Source organism: Sebastes umbrosus, chromosome 1 (assembly GCF_015220745.1).
Source record: "Sebastes umbrosus isolate fSebUmb1 chromosome 1, fSebUmb1.pri, whole genome shotgun sequence".
NCBI lineage: Eukaryota > Metazoa > Chordata > Actinopteri > Perciformes > Sebastidae > Sebastes > Sebastes umbrosus.
The window spans coordinates 39,797,620-39,822,817 of NC_051269.1; the positions used below are offsets into that span (position 1 = coordinate 39,797,620).

The 25,198-nt window shown below is 41.1% G+C and overlaps 1 protein-coding gene across 1 annotated transcript in view; it reads left to right on the plus strand.

Moving 5' to 3' along the window:
- The first annotated feature begins 13,492 nt into the window (after positions 1-13,492).
- Positions 13,493-25,198, plus strand: part of LOC119496825 (contactin-4) — a 113,928-nt gene continuing 102,222 nt past the window's right edge. The window contains exon 1 of the mRNA XM_037784417.1: positions 13,493-13,889. The gene's annotated coding sequence lies outside the window, so the exon portion shown is untranslated. The remainder of the gene's footprint in view (positions 13,890-25,198) is intronic.

Here is a 25,198-nt window from a genome sequence, read left to right on the forward strand (position 1 = left end):
GGGCTGGAAACAAGGTTGATGAGAGCCACGAGACTCAACCAAAACAGTAAAGTTGTAGGCCGTAAACAAAAACAGCTTAACGCTCCTTAAAGCTGAAGGAAACTGCACAGTCAGTTGATAATTCTCTGTGGGTTTGTCCCTACGAGTGACCCCTTTCACATTACACAGTCATTTGCTCCTTCGTGCATATAAAAATATCGATTAGTGCAGCTTTAACGTTCACAACGCTGTAAAAATAAAAAAAAAGTTAAACACTCACATTAACAACAGCATCAGTATTCATCACGCTTCTTGGCCACAAACTGTTTCCCCATCAGCTCCATGCTGTGGCTACATTGACAGGTTGCATTCGATATACATCGTGGGACACTTTTCACTTGAGAGAACTGCTAGATCTCACAATGCAATGAGTTACCTGTCATCACCTTCATGATTACTGACCGCTCTGGGCTACTGGGTTGGGTGTCCCCCCAGGCTGGTGATGTACAGTATACTGGGGACCAAGTGGGCTTCATCCTAGTGTGTGTAAGAATTACTGTCTGTTCGAAGCCCATCTATTGTTAGAGTCATGGGAGGGGGGATCCTATCATTAGACGTTGACTGTTTGATCACGGTTGGTAATTGCCCCTTTAGAGAGATGAAAGAGATGAAGATAGCCTATGCTTGAGTAGATGTTATTCCATCTTTAAACACCAGTCTGTAATTGGTTATGACAACTGCTTTAGGAGAATAAATATAGTTAATGTTATCACATTTGATTGTCCTCCTAAAGATAATAAAAAAATATATATAAAAGTGTAATTCTTTTCTTTGTGGTTGGGAACTGTGTGCAGAGACTCTAGTTAACATGGAGCAATCAGGACTTAAACTACTCACTAGTACTCAGCGGTACTTTCTGGTATGTGCTAATTAGCGAATATTAGCATGTTAAACAAAACCAAGATTGAACATGGTAAACAGTATCCTTGCTTATCATCAACATGATGTCATTGTGAGCATTGAAAGGGTATTTTTTTCTATTCAAGTCTATTTTCTTTGGTTTTATCATAGACTGTATATAAGAAGTGGACGTAGTCACCGTAACGTCACTCATTGGTTTGTGGACTGCCGTTTTGAAGCCTCGAGTTCGGCATTTTGGCTATCGCCATCTTGGTTTTTGGCCGTCGCCATCTTGGTTATTCGCAACCAGAAGTGACACGAGACGGTGGAGCTAAGTAAAAGTGAACGCTGAATAAGACATTTTTAGGCGACCAAAAAGGTTATAATTAACTTTCATGAACTGAAAACACACTGTGAAAGGGTTAAAGTTCTAAAACGAAAACACGGACAACTCCCAGACCGGACATTCACAAGGTAGCCACGCCCTAAAGCATCCTCTGCTTCATCGTCTATTTGACTCTAAATGGGACCATCATTTACTAAATGAACATCATGCTGTATTGAAGAAGACTTGAAACTAGCGATTGAGACCATAAACTCATGTTTACAATGTTTACTGAGGTAATAAATCAAGTGAGAAGTAGGCTCATTTTCTCATAGACTTCTATACAATCAGACTTTTTTTTGCAACCAGAGGAGTCGCCCCCTGCTGGCTGTTAGAAAGAATGCAAGTTTAAGGCACTTCAGCACTGGCTTCACTTTTCAGAGCCGGAGGTTGCCAATGGGTTTTTTGCGTGTAACTACAGTGATTGTACAGTATGTTGGGCTGTGAGCGCTGCCAAATCTCAGATGACCTACATTCATTACTGTGCCTGAATGCATCCTGTGTAGACACAGATGGAGGACTAAAGCTGCTGCTCTGCTAACGTGCTGCTCACGCGACGCCTCCTGTGTAGACACAGCGTTCATCTTCTTTAGAAATGTCAACATATAGCTGTTGTTTCAGTGGCATTTTGAGGATGATGGCGGGTCCTTCCGCCTACCTCTCTGGATTAGTCTATAGAGCTTATTGGAAAGATTTGGACCGTGATAAAAGAGGGCTTAAATGTGTGACCTTTGGTTCCATCATGAAAACCAATATGGCATGAGCCTCACTACCTCCGCCAAGGAGGTTATGTTTTCTGGTTTTCAGCAGGATTACGGGAAAACTACCACCCTGATGTTCATGAAATTTGATGGAAGGGTGTAGCATGGGCCAAGGAAGATCTCATTAAATTTTGAGTGTGTTTGAATCACGGGGTGGATATACGCATTATTTTTCATTTATGGAAATGGCCTTGGCGGAGGTCTGCCCCTCTAGTGAACATTATTATTATAATTACAATGAAAATTTACATAGAAATAAATCTATTATGCTTAAAAGTCCACTTAACAGTTCTCAGGAGTGATTGCTGAGGACACCCCTCAGATGCAAAACCAAAAGGACAATTGATACTGCTGGCATGCAACAGCCCACTCTGTAAAATTTCGAATCCATTAAAAAAAAAATCAGCATAACTATTATTGCACATTTAGAGCAAGCACGTGCTGTCAAATTCAAGGTTACAACAATTTTTTTTCAAGTTGTTACCAATTGTTTTTCCTCAGGCAGATTGTCTCCGAGCCTGATCACAGTCAGCTGTTGTGTTTAATGTAGATACAGGAGAGATCAGTGTGAGGATCTATTGCTCTGCTTGAGAGGGAACACTTGGAGGAAATCTTCTCTCCCGGTGTGCTTCCTCTCTCCTGCCCAGAGATGCCTCACTGATACTCTGGGGGTTGGCAAGTCAGACAAGATAGCAGAGGCACAGCCACAAGGTTAGCATTTCATGAAAAAATGATGCATTGTCCATCACCTTTGAATCTGGAACAGCACATACTGCACACTCCTACAAAGGTGGACACTGCATATTGTGTCCCGCTGGACGCTGCCTCCACCGGCTTGGTTCTCGTGAAACAAGACGTGAATATAGATGTACGGTGTGCATGTGGTATAGACTGTATGTAGCACTAGACTGTGAGGATATTTTCACATTAATTAAGTGTGTCGGGATTCTTGCAGTAATTGAGATTCCAAGAATGACTTCTCACAACTACAGTATGTACTAGAATTAAGTCTCTTGAGTTATATCTATACAGGCTGGTCTCATACACTTTTTGTAGCCATATCTACAAAAAAGTAATGCACTGTGATTTGTGTATATCCCACAAAATCATTTTGTGTGTAATTCCAACAGTCTCACAACAGTTTGTGAAATAGTCACAAAATGTAATCTATTTGATTCGTGTACGTAGACACAAATTTCCCTTTTTTTTCGTGACGTTCAGCACGACTTTCAACAACTAATTTTTCTTGCGTTTTTCTATGAATGTTCAGCAACACGTGATGCACATGTCAATTTCCGCGGCAGTCTTTTCAAAATAAAACTTCTTTGTTAGGTTTATGAATAGATTGACTTCATTAGGCTTAAGCACCAAAACTTAGTTAGGTTTAGGAAAAGATCGCGGTTTGGGTTCAAATAACACCGGAAGTGGCGTAACTTGAGTATGGAAGTTAATTGACCATTTAATCAACGTTGACTTCTGGTTTCACACGGGACACGAATGTCGGTCTCCTGGGCGAAGGTTTGGTGTTGTTTGACCAACCCGTCCACCTCGATCTCCTCCCTGCATGGTGTTTGATGCTTTCTATACTTCCCGGTTCATAATTATGTGGATTACATACAAACTGATTTTGTGCTGATCATCACGAAAAAGATTTGAAATTTCTGTATGTACACGAATCAATACATTCAGTTTTGTGACTATTTCACAAACTGCTGTGCAACTGGGCTGAACGTAATCATGAACCAGGAAATCTAAAGAGCAAACGCTGCATAGGGAGGAGATCGGGCTGGATGGGTGGGTCTAAACATACCGGACTTCTGTCCAGTAGATCGGCGGTCTTGGCCCGTGTGAAACCAGAACTCAACGTTGATTTACTTGTGACAACTTCATACTGAAAAAAACCCACTTACAGAGTTATTTTAACCCAAACCACGATTTCTTCCTAACCCTAACTAAGTAGATTTGTTGACTAAACCTAATCAAGTTGTTTCCTGTGAAGACGGAAGTTTATTTTGAAAAGACTGTATGCATGTGACAGAAATTGACACGTGCTGCTGGACATTTGTAGAAAAACTAACAAAAAAGGAGGAATAACCTTTTTGTAAGATATCATATGAACCATTGTATGAGAATACGTTGTTCTATAAAATATGAACAGTTCTGTCAAAACAAAAGCTATTCTTCCATCTGGTAAAAAACTAAAGGTGAATTATTTATGCTTGCACTATTTTTGTTAACCCTTACATTTTTTTACTCCAATTATTCTAAGAATAGAGTTTAGCTTTGACAGAGTTTCTATTGTTAGTCGTCGTGTCTTGTCTGTGGCCGGATAAAAGTGGGCCAAAACCCCATGTTTGCTCCCTTCCTTCACACATGAAGACCCCTCTCCCTGAAGAGACAATTAGAGGGAGAAACCTGTGTTGCCTCAGCAAGCAAATAAAATTTCAGAGATGTAATAAGACAGAAGTGTGACTTAAGGCAATAGAGGAAGCCACCGCAGACACATTACTGAGTGGTTTTCTGATTAAAGCTGCAACAGACATAATAATATGACAAATGGTGGTGGGATTTTACACAATCAGAGTCATTATGTTCCTTCGCAGTTGCACAGCTGTTTATAGGAAAAGCATTCATGTGATCATAAAATGTGTCTTTTATATTTGGGGGAGGGGGGCGGAGCACAGGCTGGGAACAGCTTGAAGTTAAAGTAAGTATGAGAAGGCGCCGTCTCTGCGGGTTTTATTTGTCAGAAAAGGAAAGGCTCTCCTTCGGTCCCATGTGAAGCAATTTGTTGAGGCAGCACATAAATTACACGGCCAGGCTCGGGTGTCACTTATTACAGACAGGTCAGATCCCGATTGAAAGGTCCAGATATAAAAAGCATCTCAGATTTGTCTATTTCCTCTGAAATGTTACTCACACTGAGTGGGAGGACATGCTATGAATCATTACTAACAGTCAGCCACAGTGTGCAGCACGCAGGACTCTGGATGTGTGCTCCTCATCAGTGATGCTGGTATGTCACACAGAAATCCTATATAGGGTCTGCAAAAAATCTGGAATAGTCACGAAGGAAGGTGGCTGGCTTTACTGCACAGCAAACATTGCAAATGTTGTCCAAGAAACTTTGAGTGGAACTGTTACTGTATTTCAGTATTTCTTCCAGTGTTGTGCAAGTTCCTTAGGAATTGTAATCAATTACTCATTACCCACAAAGAAATTGGATTATTCTACTAATTACATATCAGTAAAGGTAATTGGTTACATCACTTGTTGCATTTCTTTCAGCACAGCTTCGTTAAAAGGTTCACTCCAACAAGTCCATCTGCCGTGCTCACACATTGCATCTCCTGTATTCTACATGTAGAAATAGAAAACAAGATATTGGGGTTTAACAAACTGTTTGGTGTTAAATACTGACCATCAAAAGCAGTCCAGTCCTTCCTAAGGCCGTGTAAAGGAAATTCAGAGATTAAATGTTGGAAAATAATGACTCAAAACATGTGAAAAGACTGTGGACATTGTAGTATTGGATTGTGGAGTTAGACCGTTAAACTGTTTTTCACCGGTTTTGTGTTCAGGATTTTTTAGGCGGGGCTGAAATCATGGCTCGATGACGCAGTGGAGCCATCCTTAACATAACCCCACCCGTTCAGAAACGGCTGGGGGCCAGCCAGCTCCGGGGGGAGGTTCTGCGAGGGGATCCTCCCACACCGAGTGGCCGTCCCTAACCCGCCGAGTTGAATCCCTCGGGCAGACTGAGCAACGGGGGCCATTACCGGCTTCACACCGTCCACGGGCTGAGCCTTGATCAGAAGGACTAGGGCCCCCGAGGGACACTGGGCAAGCGGTCTTCCGTACGCCACATTTCCCCAATCCGCCCGCCAGATGGAAATTCGGCGCTGGGCTCTTCCCTCACCACTACTGAGGAATCCTGACATTTTGTTTGATTTTGTTGCCTGAACCACATAAAATATTTTTGTTGTCTTTTTTGTGTTGTTTTGTTTAAATTTCGTAGTAATTTTATGCACATGTTTTTTTTTTACTAAACCTAACCAAGTAGTTTTGGTTTTGGTTAGGTTTAGAGTAAACCCTAATGAAATAGTTTTGTTGCGTTTTTTGTTTTCTTTTGTTTCAATTCACATCGTTAACTGCGACCATAGTCCAGGAGAAAATATGTTCCCCTTGAAACGTAATCGAGAAGGCAGTTTAGTTATATGGAAACGTCATTTTATAGGAGACAGGGTTCGTGGAGCAACCTTGACCCTCTCACAGCATGTAAATAAGAAAACTTTGGAGAAGGCATACTCGTGCTTGCTGAAACTATCTGCCTCCCCCAACCTCCAGTCCTTGAGATCTGAGCTCTGTTTTGTTTCATATGTTTTTGCTTTTCATGCTTTATGTAAAGCACGTTGAATTACCCTTGTGCATGGAATGCGCTGTATAAATAAACTTGCCCTCCCTTACATATTTTTTCTAAAGTAGATAAAGAAGATGGATGCAATAAATCATAAACAATACTTGCTTGACAGTTTCCTGGGATAATATTGTGTTTTTTTCTGCAATAAATGAGAAAATCTCAAACAGTTGGGATCAAATAATCACCGAGTACAACAGATGTTCAGGGACAGACACAAAGCAGCAGGACTCTCATACGGTACTGAAGATTAAAACACCATAAATTATAATTATGAAAGTGCTGCGCAGCACACAGCGAGGCTGATAGGTGAGTCTGCACTTTTCAGATATTCTGTTTTCAACACACAATAATGGAACAAATGACATGTTGCAGCTTCCTCGTGATGGAACGGTGAGGAAAAAGAAAATGATGGAAGCTCGTATTGTGGCTCAAACATTAAAGTGGCTGATAGCACAAGTCTTTGCCCTTCATGTTTTCAATTTAACCCTCGTTGAATGAATATGATTATGCAAATGACAATAGGACATCAAAAGGCAGCTGTCTCATTTTCTCTTCACAGTCAATCGATGAGATTTGGTTGAAATTCAAGACTAAACCGTCCTCTGTATCAAAACAGCAGCCAATTCAACGACGAGCTAGGTCTTTGTTTGGAATATAAAGGCTGTCTGACACTGCTTAAAGAAAAGCTGATTGTCTGTCTTACACACATACACCTCAAACAACACATACATACAGACATAAGCATTCTTACAGTGTGTTGGTAGCATTACAGCACTTTCAGCTGCAGAGCAGGTGACACTGGAGCGCCGGGAGTTTTGAGTGTTTTGCTCACAGACACCAGCAGTCGATGTGACACCACCAAACGTGTGAAGGTGCCATAAGAAGAGGAGGAACATTTCCTCAAACTCTGTTTTGCTCCATCAGATTCATTAATTTCAGCGGATGCTAACGGTGACGTCTGAACTCATGTAGCAGCAAATAACAGCGATAAGGTGTTTGAAAATGAGTCTCAGACCTTATAACATTCTCACTCCCAACTCGTCAAATACCGACGCTTGGTCAGCGGCTCTACGCTTCAAACTATGACGCTCTACCAAGCCCCCCAGGAAGAGCGCAGGTCGTTGATCCCAATTTTCGTAGTGGCCAAACGGTGGTAGTTCAACTTCCGTGTCCGTCCCGTGATGCCATTGGGCCCAAAAATACTTTTTCCCAGACTTACATTGGGAAAGAGATATCTGTAACCAGCTGCTCAGCCCAATCAGAAGGCTTCCTTTTTTTTTGCTGGATCATCCAGTGAATAGCAGTAAGCGCTGTTTCAATTATCTGACTACAACCATAAAGTGGTGGTGCATTTCACAGCAGCCCCTCCTCTTTCACTCGGTGTACCACCGGTGTCTCTCGGCCTCGTGGTCACTCGTAGTGATGGCAGCTGTCGAAAACACAAACAGAAAATTTTACTTTATCCATTTTAAATAAATTCTCCTGTGTGTTTATTATCTACGTCAACCAGTTACATAAACGTTACTACGAATATGCATATGCATTTGGCTGAATGTCACCAGATAACACTGTTACTTGTTAAACGGAAACACCTGTACAATGAGGAACAGAAGCCTCAGGAGCAGGAGGAAGAAGTTCAGCCATCATTCTCAACCATATATTGGAATGTGTTTGTGTTTTGTGTGAGAGTGAGTGTCTTTGTCTGGTGAGGATCCTTGTTTCCCATCTAGGTGCTCTCTCTCTGATTGGCTGGAGGTGTGGGACGATCCGGGGTGTGTCGGCTGCTGATTCCTCCAACCATCATCTCTGCAGTTTAAAAATGCTCAGGTAGTCTGACGGCAGTCTGACAGCAGCCTTGTTCTGTCCTCGGCCTCCAAACCTTGATGTTAAAGCTGTGATCTAGAGTTGAATTAGTAGCCTTGGTGTCCCTAGTTGGCTTCCTAATTGTGTAACTTGTTGTAGGTTTTCTCTGTTGCTAAAGATAGCACTTCAGTCACCCTACTGTACCCATAACAAGGCCTACTGGTGGAAGACTCTTTTCAACTGTCAGTTGGATAAAAACATCAGGCATCAGTGCGTCACATCAGACCGAACTCTTTGTCCCTGCGCAAGCCGTGACGACAGCGCAACGTTGTGACCCCCGTGACCCCCGTGACCGAGCCATGTGACCGAGCGGACGCTACTGCGCCTGCCTGCTTCATGGGTCCAGTGGATGAATTTGCATTATTATGCGAATTATCATGTCATCCATACGGCTTTTCGTGCAACCGGTCTGGTACGGTAAATATGAAACTGAAGCCAGCAGGCGGTTAGCCTAGCATAGCGCAAAGACTGGAAACAGGGGGAAACAGCTAGCCTGGCTCCGTCCAAAAGTAACAACATCTGCCTACCAGCCCCTCTCAAGCTTAATTAGCACGTTATGTCTTTGTCTTTGTCTTTGTTTAATTCATGTTGTGGTTTCACAGGGGGTTACTGTATTTCGGCCAGGAGCAGTAACTTTCTGTCTCTGCTGGTTGCCTGGCAACCTCACAGTGATGACAATGCCAACACATACTCCCACACATAATCTCCCGTAAACCTCTGTGTCAGTTTTGTAAATTAGTAGTATATTAACCTATTTTTAAACCTTTATATTTAGAGACAATGTTGCTATAAAGTTATTAAAAAAAAAGAAAAAAATCCCCAAAACTGAGATCTTTAGTGATATTAGGCTGACGATGGCGTCTGATGGCAACAGTTCCCATCAAAGTAAATCTGCAGTCATAATGTCTTTATACGTTTTGTCGACCCAAAAGATCAATTGTAGCAAATAAGTTTTAAATTATACAAATTGCAATCAGACCATTTTTCTCCCATTGCCACCTACATTTCTGTCAGTTTGACGGGTCACAGGACCTCTTCCAATAAACAAGAGTAACTTGTTTATTGGAAGAAGTCTGGTGATGCCCATGTGATGTTTTTATAAACCCTGGTTTGCCTTTATTTTTGCTGAATGAAATATCTCATACTAAATCAGTTTCTCAGCTGTGATTTGGACCAAAGAAAACCTTCGTCCTCTTGGAGCATACATAAAAAACTGAACCTGCCTCCATGGAAACAGTAGTCACTTTCTCGCACCAAATGATTGAACCCATCTAATATTACTGTGCTCTGCAACACTTACCCAGGTTGTTCAATATCAGGAAGTTCATAATGTAACACTTGGTGTCCCACCGGATTATGCAGTAATTACATGAAATGAATACTTTAATTATGTAGACGCTTCTGATAACTGCATATTTGCCCTTGGTGTAGTTTGTATTCCTGGATCCCGAGCACATTCTCCACAGATCATGAAACTGAAATCTACCCCGCGCCACTTCCTTTCTATTTTGAGGGGTTGGAATTTCACAGGGGAGTTGACTCTATTGATAATGATGTGCCTACTGCAGGCGTACCTGCCTCTGGGATTTGTCCTTACATGAATGGCCCCTGGAGTTATCATCTGTAAAGATAATGGCTTCTCTCTCTTTCTGCTGCTTTACCAGCCAAGGTCCTCCGAATGAGGCCAGAAACCAGTGCTCTCTATTGTCTGGACAGACAAGGAGAAAGCCACCGTAAAAATGTGCCACATTCATGCGGTTGTAATAGAATTTGATGTTATATACGATGTTGTTTTTGGGAAAAAAAATTAATTTGCCATTTACGGATCAGCCCAGAAATTTTACTATACCTGGCAGTCCCTTTTATGATTAAAATCACTTGTATTTTTTGTAGTATATGTTTTAATTTTATTTGGACATAGTGTATTTAGGCATTTATGGCATATGAGATGAATTTCTCCCCATAAGCTAGATTATGACATCATAAAGTTCGATTTATGTAAACAGAAATGACCACTAACGGTTAATTTGTCCATTTGTACAAGGTGAAGTTTATCAGCCTATTTATTCTGTGGTTTGGGATTTATCCTATAATTATTATTACTGTCAATGTGTACTTTATTTATTATTATTTATTTTATTTAAATTAATTTTCTTATCTTATTTTCTTTCCTTCCTTTTTTATTCATTTTTTAAAATTTAATTTAACTTAGTTTTTTGTTCTTTATCCTTTTTGCATCGATAGTGGGTGAGGGTTGGATGGGAGGGGGCTTTGGGGGAAAAAATACCAAAATATGGAGGGACAATATTTTACATTTGTGCTCTGTTTGTATGTTTCTGTACAGCTGACATTACTCCCAATAAATTACTATGGAAAAAAAAAAATAATATTGTAAAGTACCGATTTTGAGAGGACTTCTACATTTTCATATAAAAGACCGTCCCATTTGTATTTATATGTAATAAAGATATTCTGGGTTAACTAAAATCCTGAACATGAAATTTACCAAACCAAGAAGTGGTACATTTATTCCATTATTATTATTCTCTTGTAATGTCTCTCACAGAAAGAGCTGATTCTTATCAGTTGTTTATCATTCATAACTCGTGTTTTTAATGTTAACACAGTTCCAAGGCTTCTTTTTCTTCTTCTTCTCTTTCAGTTATTGTGCAATTTTAATTATCTTGAGCACTTTTAATCCACTGAACTCTTATCTTTGTGTCTATGTGATGTTGTTGTTTTGTTTTTCATCAGAAATAGTTTTTCTTTCCCAGAACTCAATTAAAAAAACAGGTGAAGCTCAAAGTCATTACCTTGAGTTAAGGAGAGGTACAAATGAATTAATCAAGTTTCAGCCGAGGGCGGCGGAGATGTCTGAAAGAGGCGACGCCGGTGGATGAGGGGCAGCACCCTCATTTGGGTTTGGGTCCAGAGTGGAAGGACTTTCAGACACAAAGTCAGATGTTTGATATATTTAAATAAAAAAGGAAAGAGTAGGACAGCACTCCAATATTGCCACACGGACGTTTCGTCCTTCTTCAGCGTGTAATAATAAATCATATTTGCGTGCTGTCCGAGTCTTTCCTGTTTTATCATCCACATTAAGGATCCAGCACCCAGTCTCCAAGGTGCAATCGTGAGCTAAGCGTGTTTTTATGATTTATTTGAATAAATAGAAAGAAGGGCTGTGATAGTTGTTAACTGATGATTGATTTTGCAATATGTTTGTGACAAAAATAATTCAGCATGTCATATTCCAAGTATTCCTATAAGTGGGTAAAATATGACTGGTATGAATTTCCTGTGGAAATGTTTATCAGTTCCCTCTGTCAGGCATATACATGATTAACTGTGGACCACATCTCAACTGTGATTCACATCTCACCACTTATTACCTATTTTACACAGTGAGACAATTTTACATTTGATACATGTATGTTTTCTTACCACAGAAAATTTGATATCAAAGAATTGATCACTGTTTTAGATTTACTCTTTGATTACAAATATACGAATCAATATCTGCAATTATAATGCAACCACCCAACATAATAATTAGTCATTATTAGCTTGCTAACTAATATTAGGGATAAACTGCTAATAAACGAGTGGCTATAACAGGCGGCAACCTACGGTTCTGAAAAGTGAAGCCAATGCTGAAGTGCCTTAAACTTGCATTCTTTCTAATAGCCAGCAGGGGGCGACTCCTCTGGTTGCAGAAAGAAGTCTGATTGTATAGAAGTCTATGAGAAAATGATTCATTACCTCAGTAAACATTGTAAACATGAGATTATGGTCTCAATCGCTAGTTTCAAGTCTTCTTCAATACAACATGATGTTCATTTAGCAAATTATGGTCCCATTTAGAGTCAAATTGACCATAAAGCAGGGGATGCTTTAGGGCGGGGCTACCTTGTGATTGACAGGTTGCTACCACGGGGTTGTCCGGTCTGGGAGTTGTCCGTGTTTTCGTCTTAAAACTTTTACCCTTTCACAGTGTGTTTTCCCTTCATGAAAGTGTAAACATTGTAAAATTCTGGTCACCTAAAAAATGTCTTATTTAGCGTTCATTTGTACTAAGCTCCGCCCTCTCTTGCTAGTTCTGGTTGCAAAAAAAAAACAAGATAGCGCGGCCAAAATGCCGAACTCACGGCTTCAAAACATTAGTCCACAAACCAATGAGTGATGTCACGGTGACTATGTCCACTTTTAATAAAGCTTATATCATGTTTCTGCTGCCCCCAAGTGGCAAAAAAATCTGTTTCTGAAGGATTAAAGCTTCAGTACGCAGTACATTTTTGTCATCATTGGGAAAGAATTCCATAATAACCTTTCAGCATATTGTAATTCAAGTGTTCTGAGAGAAAACTAGACTTCTGCACCTCCTCATGGTTCTGTTTTCAGGCTTTAGAAAACCTAACCTGTGATGGGAGACTTTAACCAAACACAGGTAATTTCATTGAGAGAGAGCGTTCCTATTGGCTGTGCTCCGGTCATGTGACCGGAACTTGATGTTCCTTCAACAGATTTTACAATGGCGGCGGAGTCACAAACTTTCTCATTACAGCTAAACTGTGCACTGCAAGATGATTCTGAAAACATTTGAGGAGAGAAATAGGCATTAACGTAACATAATATTGATTCATATTTGACCAGCGCTGCCTAGTTTGACCGTTTGGTCGGATTTCACGAGTGATTGACAGCCGGCTCTCAAAGACAGCAGATGGACAGCGGTCACTCAGATCAGCTCTGACTGCTTGTTTTTCTCCGGTCTGTGAAATCTTGCAGATGCCGTTATGAGCACCGGAGGACACAGAGGAACATGATTATTTTCAGGTTACATGTTTCATGCACTACTGTCACGATATAGCGACCGTTTTATAAAAAATACTTTTTTAAATAATTTTTGCTCCAATCTTGCTTATTTTTTCTTTAACTAAGTAATAATAGTTCAGTTAACTTAGTAGCTATAGAGCACAATTTGCATTTGTTTGATATTTGAATGAAAATGACAAATTCAAACGTTACAAACTTTAAACAATTCTGCCATAGCATTTACAAAATTGTTGGAAGTTCCAATAAACTACGCATGCAAGGGTTAAAATGCAAAAAAAAAAAATATATATATACAGTATATTTATGAGAACTTGAGTGAGAGCTCATGAACAGCATCGCCTGTCAGACCCAAACACTGAGCGCATTAAATGCACATCTGCTGTATTTTACGATTCACATGTAACTGATGCAAAATGATTTCCTCGTGCAGAACATTGCCTCCATAAAGCACTCAGGCCAGCATAAAGCATGCATGCAGCAGGATGCTCAGATAAGCTGCCATGGTGATGAGGAGGAAACAGTGTGATATAGTTTGATATAAAGGGGGCTGGTCTGAATCTCGCTGTCCTTTATCTGCGTGGAGAGGAAGAAAAAAAAACAGAAAGACAGACGCACTTTGGAGTTCAGTGCCGGGACGTGGACTGTAGAGGTCCTTTCATCCACAGTGCAGGTCTGTGGCTCGGCTCGGCTCGGCTCGACATCCTCTCTCCTCTCCGCACCATCGTGTCTCTCCTCTCCTGAACAGGTAAGGCATCCGTCAAAGTTATTGTGCCATGCGATAGTGCGTGTGATCTGTGTACAGCTGAGCGTGGATCTGGCTGCGCACACATCATCCACTGGCTCTGCTTTAAAACGGGTCTGCACAGGTACCGAGGAAACTGCACCAGGGTGACATGATGCAGTTTATTCTGCAACATATCCTCATTTATTTAAGCATTTTTAAGAAAGTTCAGACTCGGTGTGTATTCAGTGAAACGCCGTGATGCTTTGCGCATTCATGCTTCCAGGCTGCTGCGCACAGCTCCAATAAAAAGGGATCCTAGTAGCGTTAAATGTGGAGAGATTTTAATATACCAGCCAGTATGCAAGACGCATGAGGTGTGCATGATATGCATAGAGGTAGAAGTGAAGTGCGCCCTCTCCTCTCCTCTTCTCGTTCAATCAATGTTTAGAGGAGCAGGTTGACGCGCACGAAACACCTGCAGCAAGAGATCACAGATTGTGAACAGAGGCTTTTCTCCAAGTGTTAGTCTGGTATCATTCTCATGTTATTAAGAGAAAAAGAGTGAGAAATTATATATTTTTTCTCAATGCATACTCATTTTTAATCCGAATAGCCAAAATATGAAAATTAATTTGTGATAAAGACCTTGATTGATAAATATGTGAAGCTTATCCTGAGAAGAATCATGCCCACCTACAGTATATCATCTGATTGTGTGTGTGTGTGTGTGTGTTCTTTCAGTTTCTGATGTTTATCTCATATCTGAAGTGCTCTATCCGCTCCCTCACCTCCCCCCTCAAAGTGTCTTCATGCTGATTATGTTTTTGTGCTGATGTACATGGATCATTAAAAAGGAAAATTGGCCCCCCACACACACTCCCACCCACACACTCACTCACCCGTCTCCCACCCAGGAAGGTACTACAGCACAATAAATATGCCATTAGCCATTTTCCATTCAAATGCAGCACCCCCAGCCCCCCTACATCCCTCAACCACCCCCCAAAATTGTATTCAATGATCACACTCCTCTGTCACTTAGTCCAGTGAAATGATGATTAATATGCCACTTTGTGGCTTAATTTCTAAGCACTGACTTAATAAACCTGCCACGTTCATGTAGCCCCGTCGATTACTCTCAAGAGGGTCATCTAGAATACATATGGGCCCCTTCACATCCTCATAATGACAGAGGCAGGCACACTCCGGCCACCAGGTTCCCTTCAGTTAGACAAAAAAACACAATCCAGTGCATAAACAATTCATAACCGTATCATTTTATTCTTGTTCCACCAGGAACGCAGTGTTGTTTGCATAAAATACAGCTGAGGCACCAACATAAAGTCCAATCTGTCTGCTGCTGTTTACGTTCTCAGTGTCTGCAAAACGAGCACAATGTTTCCCAGTTTGGAGCTTCCAGGTGTGCTTCAGGGTGTTTCTGAGGAACCTGAGTTAAATGAGGAATCAGTTATTGCACCATTGTTTAATTAAACAGAGGTGAACACACTGATGAACTGTATGAAAATGACACATTCAAAAAGCGTTAAAGGAGCAGTGGGAAACATTTCAGGGGATCTATTAGCAGAAATGGAATATAATATTCCAGGCTGGTGTCGTATACACTGTTCGTAGCTTTACCTAGGAAAAGTAATGCACTGTAATTCGTATATATATCCCACGAAATTAATTTGTGTATAAGTTACATAATCGTGAACCAGGAAGTAGAAGGAGCGGCAAACTCCGGTTAGGGAGGAGTGTCGGGGATGTATGGGTTATTTTAGGCCAAACCATATTCTTTTCCGGAGCCTATCTAAGTCATTTTGTTACCTAAACATAACCAAGTTGATCTTTTCCTAAGACTAAGTAGTTTTGCCTAAACTTAAGTTTATTTTGAAAAGACTGTATGCATGTAACGAGCGGAAATTGACACGTGTTGCTGGACATTCGTAGGAAAATGAGGAATAACTTTTTTGTAAGATATCATATGAACTGTATATTCATAACTATGTTTTCATTAGTGTATAATCACCTGAAAATAAGAACTGTTGTGTTTTCGTTAGCTTAGAATGATCATATCTACATAGGGAGTCCATAGGAGGGTCCTCTTTAGAGTCCACCATGTTGCTCCGTCTTGTTTCTACAGTAGCCCAGAACGGACAAACCAAACTCTTGCGCTAGAGAGAGCGTTTTTCGCGTTTTTATGTTACCTGAAGGCCGCTGTAGTTCTCCGACACGCTTGTGAAACTGGGGTAACGTGAGCCGCAGAGTGCAAAACCGTGGTACCGCCAGTTGACTTCCGTTGCTCCTAAAGTAGTGTTATTATGGTATGGATGGCCTCTGAGCGAGGTGAACGGCGTTACCACGGTTTTGCACTTGCCGGCTCACGTTGCCGCAATCTTGGAAAGGGAGGAGTGAGCGGAGTGGTACTCGGTTGGTTGCAATCTGCAACCACAACACTAGAAGCCCCCAAATCCTAAACACTGTACCTTTTAATAATGTGATTTTAAAAAGAAAATCCAAACAGAAATGATATCATTTAGTGCTGTCTACTGGATTTATTTATGCAGGAAGAAGTAAATGCATCCTGTACATGTCAAATCATCCCTCCACATTTCAGAATATAAACCTTGTATTTCTTGGTGTTATCAACTCCTGCTTCCTGGGCTCTCTGGGTTTTTTTGCTCAGCAGCAGCAGTCTGAACAGGTAGGTAGCGAGGGCTGAAGGCTAATCTTCACAGGGGTGATAGAGATAACAGTGATGTATGGAGCGGATGGGGTGGTTTAACACCCAGAGCTGACTGTTGTCTAGCGGGGTCAGGTCCGTGATACGGGAGTACTGCTTCAGCCAGCTCCTCTCATGCCTGGGATTTGGCTTGTCTTAATAGCTGCAGGTGGATACAAGCGGAGGCAGCCTGTGTATTCACAGCCTGCAGATGCCTTGATGAATGCTGTGTTGCCGCTCGGGCATCTGTCAGTCGCCTCTGCTCTCCAAGTAAAATACTTCCTTGGCCAGCAGCCAGACAGGGAGCCAGTGGAGACTGTGACATGGTTACGGTGCATTTTTCTGTAAAGTTGTTTCTGTAAAAACATATTTTAAAGGATGAACTACACCTGGAATGACCTTAGTGGCACAACCACACCTCTACTGTTGACAGTAGAAATGATCCAATACCATTTTTACTTCCCGATACCAATTCCGATACCTAAACTTTCGTATCTGCTTACTGTTAAATTAATCGGCAACTATTTTGATAATCAATTAATCGGTTTGAGTACATTTTTAAGAAAAAAAAATGTTAAAGAAATTCCCTGATTCCAGCTTCTTAAATGCGATTTTTTTTTCTGTTTATTTTTACTCCTCTATGAAAGTAAACTGAATATCTTTTGAGTTGTGGAGAAAACATTTGAGGATGTTAACCCAGAAGTTGCGAAACTCTCTCTCGATGGTTAAGGTTTGGCATTAACCTCGAATGGTTGTAGTTGGGTATTGACCTTAAATGGTTAAGGTTAGGATTAGGTCGTCGGGCTGCTTTTGCACGTTTTCGCAACTTGTGGGTTACCTTCTAGACACAACCCATGCACAGTACTGATTGGGCACGGATGAAGTAGTGAGTGACACATATTGTTGCTGGTCCTGTGGAGCGTAATAAGCTGATGAATGATAACGTGAAATTGGATCGGTGCATAGACTCGCGTACTCACCGATACCTGATCCAGGATTTTAGGCATTTCCGGAGCAACTCTATCTACTGTACATCGGTGTGAATTTATACCCGACCAATTCGTAAATATAGAATTTATGATCTTGCATTGTGTATAAAAAGCTAGGCATACAGTAGTTATCCATCCATGCCACACACATATTTTCAAATAATGTCAATCTATATCATATTTTATGGATCAAATTATCTGATGACATTTAATTAAATTCGATATCTTCAATCTTCAATCAATAGAATATTTTGCTTTGTGAGTGAACTAATTTGTTAATGTTTTGACAGATCTAAATCTGCAGGTTTATTACGTCTCCGTGGTCGTGTTGTTTGTCAGCGTCATCGTGCTGTAGCTAGGAGGAAGGACTGCACACCGAGATATCAATCACATGTGACCAGATCACACCTAAGAGGCCCACCGGCTCGAGATTAAAAGTAATTTCTCTTTATTAGAAATAACCTTTTGGTCACGGGGGCTCGAGTTACTTAATGAAAGAATGCACACCAGAGACGGCATACATTATTTGATGTTGTCATTTAATTTGATTGTTGTCAGTTTAAGATGAATCCAGAGAGGAAGTGTGATTATTATTATTATTGATCGGCCGATGTCTATCAACGTGCAGTTTAATAACTTTAAAAAAAATGATTAAAAAATGTCTCCTGCCAAACACTGGATGGGAAGAAAAATAAATTGATCAGATTAAATTGCTGTTTTCAGCTTTCTTTTGTTGCTCGCATTTGATCATCTCAAACCTGGGGGTTGGTAATCTTCTTCAAAAACAGTTTTTGTTATATTCGTTGAAACAGACACACAAATGGGCTTTTTTTGTTCAATGGGATATTTTTCGGACTATTTGTGTTTTGGGGTAACAATGGGCCGTCCCCTACTCAACACCCAATAATGTACAACGAACACGACTACCTCAACAACCAAATAAAGGACAATATCTGGCTTGAGATCGCAGCGGGGATACAATGACGATGGTAATGTAGCTGATATGCACTTGCTAATGTTATATGTTGGTCACGAAAAAAGGTTAGCCACAGCAGCTAGCGTTAGCATCACATTTGGGTTTGATTAGTTTATGTATTGTGTATTTAGCCCCTTAGACATTCTCTGTCTGGCTAGTTTTTTGTTGTGTGGAGTGGACATGGCACTATCTAGGAGGAAACTCGTTGAGAAAATGGAACACGGCAACGTGGATAATTTGCACCGGACCCGGTGTGCATAGTTGTCAAAGCGGAAAATTTGCATGCAGATTTTCACATCGCACTGGTGAGAAAAAAACGCTTTAAGACCGTCCGTTAATTTTATTCGGGCTACCTACCTACCTGTCTGCCTGCCTGCGAGCTCTCTTCCCGTGCACTCATCGCGTGAGACCGGAGTCTTCCACAAGCTGTTATTACTAACAATAGCCATGTTTCTTGTTTACGTTCATAATGATAATTGTTGGGGGAGTGTCTTTTGAGGGAGACCCGAAGGGACGGGCTGTCAGTGTTGCCGACTATGCAACTTTTTTACTAGATTTAGTGCCTTTTGGAGCTACTACTGCTGAATGCTTTCATTGGAAAAGAGTTGGCAACACTGGGCTGGGTTTTTTGGTTGGATATATTTTTAAATCGAGTGTACTCTTGCTAAGATTACTAGCACTAGTTCGTAATATGATGCCCAACAGTGATGTATACAAGGGTACATTTGGACATGCTTTAGGAGAGACATCTTATTACTGAACTAATATTACTTTAGGAGTATTCTTAATTGAGTGAGTTATCTTCTGAAATATTGAAGTTTTGACACATTTTCCTCCTGTATCTAATAAGCTAATACCTGATAGCGTTGCAAATTTGTAGTGACAAATACCCATCACAATTTCCCATATTCTAAGGAGACATCTTTAAACAGTGAGATGAACAGTCCAAAACTGAATTATATATATATAAAACAGAGAAAAACAGCACATTTTCACTGGAACTGGAAGATATTTCGCATTTTTGGTTAAAAAATGGCTCAAGCGTTTAATTTATTATCAAAACAGTTGCAGATCAATAAACTAATCCTGTCAGTTTGAGTTACTTTCTGACCATAACTATCTCAAATAGCCTGTTCAACCAAAAACAGATTTCTTTCTTTTATTTAATGCCTCCGAGAGCTGCTGATCCTAAAACATAGACTGTAATTCAGTGGAGAGATTTCCTGACCCGTAATGATCCAAATATTGTTTCAGAGGCTTTATGCCTGGCACAAATTTAATCCTGCAGAAACACTAAATTACTACGACTACTCTGTGTTAGTTCAGGCCAATATTGCAGTTAGTGATTCATCAACATAGCGACTGAGATAAATGTGATAATTTCAGCAGCCACATCAGTCAGGTGAGATCCGGAGGGAGGCTGAAGGTGCAGCGTGAGGACATGTGGTCGGGCTGCAGGAGGCCGGCCAGGTAAGCAGGACAGAGTGGTGACCTTCACTCTCTGATAGAGACTGACAGAAGCTTGATGGAGGCTGTGCAGCCTGAATCATGTTGAATTATTTCTGACACGGAGCTGCACGACACCTTAAAGCCAGCGAGGAGCATTTTACACCGCAGTATTGGAACAAATGAAAGTATGGAAACAAACCGTTAGCTCAGTTGCTTGATACCAAAGTTGTACTTGTCAACTGCAGGTGTTGTATCCTGCGCGGGGCAACATGTTAACCGTTCACACTTCGGTTTGATTTGTTTTTATTAGTAATTTGCTTTTCTCAGCAGAATAGTTACCTTTGTGTGATCTGCCTTTGTCTAATGCTCTCTGGCAGAAGAAGCCCAGCTTATGAATAAATCAGAGCCCTCACTTTCACCGCTTTGAAGGATGGCGAATGGAATTACCATGTACTGTACCACACTGAACTGGGAGACACTTTCATCTTCTTCTTTTTTGCCCTCCCATGTGCTAAAAATAGTCTGCAAAAAAACATTGCCTTCTATACATTGCATCGGTAAACCTATACAAAACTCCATAAATAATTCCTGTTCATGTAGTTATTCTCCACAACAATGGTTTTTACAATCAATTATTCATATGAACCTGGCTGTGAACCCATCAGTTATTGTATCAGGATTTGGCACAAATCCTGATACAATAACTGATGGGATAACTTATGGGTTCCCGCTCGCAGGAAAAGGCGTATAAATGCCACGATAATGTGCAAGGCGTTTAGCGTGTAAGAAATACACCTGTGTGGATTTTCACATGTCATTTGTACGCCATGTATATTGTACTGACTCCAATGTAAAAGCATTCGCGTATAAATACGTGGTTGTCTTGCCTGAACCTAACTGCGGGCGTACAAATGACACATGAAAAGGCTGAAATGCATACTCACGACACACGGAATGTCTGCGTATTGTCGTGGTATTTATACGCCTTCCCGTGAGACCGGGTTGCTTATGTAAGATGGCCTCCCTTCACTCAGTGGTCACCAATGATTAAAGCTTAATCTTCTTAGCTGTGCCACATATTTGTTTTTGGAAAACAGCAGATTATTTTCCTGTCAGATATTTCCCAAGAAACGTATCATCTGTGGAGAGGGTGATTTTTTTATTAATGTTCGTCAGCAAGCAGATTGTTACTGTAACAGTCTGTGTTTGTTTGTTTGCACCTCTGTACCAGTGCCAATATTCCAGATTTTGATTTTTTTTCATTCTAATAATGTCCAAGCCTATATCTGCAGTCCAGCACAGGATTACCAAACCAATATTGAAAGAAACAGCTCTCCAAAATAGTTTTAGGGGAAAGAAGTTTTATCCACGGCGTAAATAAAGCAACAGATACTCGCTATCAGCACAAACCACCACTACGCCACAGCGAAGCTTGGAAATTTACAAACAGGCTTCTCAGTCAGACTCTGAGGTGTGAGGGAAAGATGACTGAGGATAATACCTTAGGAAGAAGATGGGAGCCGAGCTCGGTTTCCCTCTAACAAATCCTCTGTTGCCCCGGCGTCAGTAGCGCATTAGCGGCGGTGCACGTTTTCAAAAGCAGACTCCGCTTCAAGTCGAGCAACACCTGCACCACGCTGATAGAAAGGAAGCCTGTAATAGGAACCTGCCACACACTGGTACGCACTGACACTTTGCAAACTCTTAAATGGATCATATTCCTATTAGGTGGAATATCAGCTCATCATTACAATGGAAATCCAATAAAAAATGTGTTTTGGGAGGAATAATTTATGTCGTCCCACGTCTCCCAAAAGCACCTTTTATAAGTTGAGTGATCGATTTTTGGATGCTAAGATAAGACAGGCAGTTGGTTAGTCAGATAAAACCTTGACTTGCATAAAGTGTCAGTTTATTCCAACTGAGACTGGACTTAGTGGAGAGCAGCTTTGTGCCTTGGAGCAATGTATGGATTTTACTATCTGGAACAGGAAGCTTCTGTCTGTGATGGGTGTGTATATTTTATCCCTTGCCTTGACATCATTTTTCCTGCCAATATATACAGCTAATAGTTACCCATGCAGAATGGGATTCTAGCTACATTTTGAGGAGCCATTAGACTTCACAACCAGTGGCTCATAGCCGCTGAACATGTCAGAGAAACTGAGTTGTTGTCACATGAAAAGAATGGTTACTGGAGTCCTCGGCAGTGATACATGCAGCCACGTTGTCACTCTCAGTCACAAAGACGTGACTTTGCAGTAATTCTTATTCCCTATGGGACACATGTTATTGCAATTCAATTCAAAAACGTGAGAAGCGTGTCAGCTGGAAGTGCCCTGTGATGGAGGTCTTCCCTAGAAATGGCACTTTGTTTGTCTCTTGGTAGCAGTTGTGTTGCTTCATTGCTGCTCTACGCCTTAATGTCACATCACACAGACATGAATGTTTCACACAGCCCGTCTTTGTCTCCTCTTAGTCTGCTATTTTAACGTGCAATTCACTGTTCACAGATTTACCATCAAAATTCTTAGCAATTTCTGAAACAAGGGGTCCTTGACTTCAGATGGAGGTAAACAAAAAGCCGGTGGATTCAGGAGAGGGGAGTCGGGGGCTGTCATGTGGACGAGGTTTCCAGTACATTACATTCAGTGCCAACAAACGGTAGTAACAATAATAGTTGTATACTTTCCTGCAGACTTTGCAAAATGTTTTGTTTGGATCTCATAAGACAGCAATGATCCTCGGTTATATCCCTCCCCAACTCCTCCTGGTACCTGCAGTAATGATTTTGCTTTTTGGCTGGATGTTGACCACCAGGTCCCGCGACACCGGGCTCCATGTCTGCCATGGATGGTTTAATTTCCCTCCGTAAATGTTTTAATTCAACAATGTCATAGCTATGCGCCATAACTGTGTAATTGTCAATCAATTCGCAGCACTACTGTACACGGCTAAAAAAGCCGTCTGTGGGCAACACCAAAATTATGTTTCACAACAATCACTATTAAATGTTTCATTAGACTATAATGAATCAAAACTCGGGTTTAGTCTAATTTTCCAACACGTTCTCATCCCAACTTGTCACATACGGACGCTTTGTCACACCCATTAGCGTCACTTTAGGTTTAGGCAGCAAAACCACTATAGTTAGGTTTAGGATAATAACTACATGGTTGGGCTTAAAACTACTACGTTTGTAAAGTGATAATGAAACCGAACGTTGTGAACTCAGGACACGAACGAACAGCTGATTGTAACGTGAAAGTGACACTTAACACACGGGACATGAACAGCGGTCTCCTGGATGAAAGTCTTGTGTTTGTTGGACCGTAGATGTCGCAATAGCATCAGTTATATCAGAGCTGGAGTGTAACATCCTGTAAAAAGGGTCCAACAGTACGTATACACATGACGGCTGCATATCCCATGCCAAGAGACCGAGGCTATGTCCCAGCATCCTCCCCAGTTGATGATCCATGTAGAAGACGTGCAAATAAAGAAACAACATTATTTTGTATTTAGGTGTAGAACTCTATACTCCATTAAAACAGACTACATTGTTAAATTTGTTTCTTACACTTTAGCTCTCTTATTTTTGGCCTCTTGCCTTTGTGTTGATACCGAATGTATACTACAGTACTTTGACGCTTGCAGCACCGTGTTCACCTCCTCTTTCCACTTCGTATTCACAGCAGATAGAATAAGTTAGTGGAAATTACTTTCCCTCTGGCACCTCCATCCATCAAATCCTGTCTTAAGTCCTATCTGATGTTGACGAACAATGCGAGTGCGTGTGATGCTTCATGAAACCCTGTGCGTCTTGAAGCTCGGCGCGTACGGCACAGCTATTTTTAATATACATGTATTCAGCCTCAGCTCCGATGGATAAGGTTGGTTCTGATCAAGTGTGACACTCGCTAAGTGATCGTGATAGCTTTTGACAATCAGCTGCTTTCTTTGTGCGTGCCTCGTAATGGAAAACTATTAATCTAATGAGCGAGCGTGCGCTGAGGTAGGTGTATGCATGCATTGTGTGGGGTGCTTGGGGTGGGTGCTGCCTGTGTGTGCATTTGTGTGCTATTTTTACATGTGGGTTAATTCATATAACCTTATTGTAATGCAATCTAATTCTGTGATGTGGTAACATCACCTCAGCACTGAATATGATGTCAGAACCCCACTCAGTGAAGTTCTGCAAGAAGTATGTAATTGAGAGAGAGCCCAGGGGAGTTTGATGGGGAAATTGAGAATCTCATATCTATATCTACTGTACACCAAGCTATTTCCACAAATGGCCCAGTAATATACCTTTAAACTTTGAACGCAATGCTTAGCTTGCAGAGAATCTCATTTCTCATGTCTCATAGTCAGGTTCTCTGCTGATTCTGTGCATCAGCTGCTTCTCTATCAAACCTCTGTGAGCATGTATGTACGACTACACGCATCATTGCAAAAATGAATGAACGCAGAGAGCCTAATGAGAGCTTCCTTTGCCATTAAAGAGACTTTCCAACACCCCTCTCTTGTAATCTACAGAGTAACATAAACGGTGAACCTTGGCAGCCTGCAGCATGATTAATGCACTGCACACTAAATGGATTTGCAATGAACCAATCGTGTGATGAGCTGCTTACACTCGCATTAAACTGGTACCTCGACAGTAGTGTGGCTCTTCCCGCTCTTTTATGTGGGAATTTGCATGGCAAATAGCCACTGCAGGCTCATTCGCGTGAATTTGTGTGACCAGAGTGAGTCATCCATCACAAATACAGGCCTTGGCTTTCTCGCGGCTGTGTTTTAGACCCGGTGTACTGCTCGCTGTCTGGAGCAGGTCAGCTGGTCAAAGGCCTGTTTGTCCTCTTGTTAGGTGTCTGTCCCCGCAGCCTGGCTGTGTTGCTTTCGTCTCCTGTGACTCGGGCTGTCCTTGACCAAAGAAATTCTTAGTCGACTAACACTCATACGATTTTCTCGACTAAGTTATAGGTGACAGATCTGTAAAACTGAATTTCTCCCTAAAGAATCATGTAAAGGCACCACATTAAAGGGGACATACCATGCTCATTTTCAGGTTCATACTTGTATTTTGGGTTTCTACCAGAACATGTTTACATGCTTTAATGTTCAAAGAACACTTTATTTTTTTGTCATACTGTCTGCCTGAATATACACAACGCGTCTTCATCCCAACTCG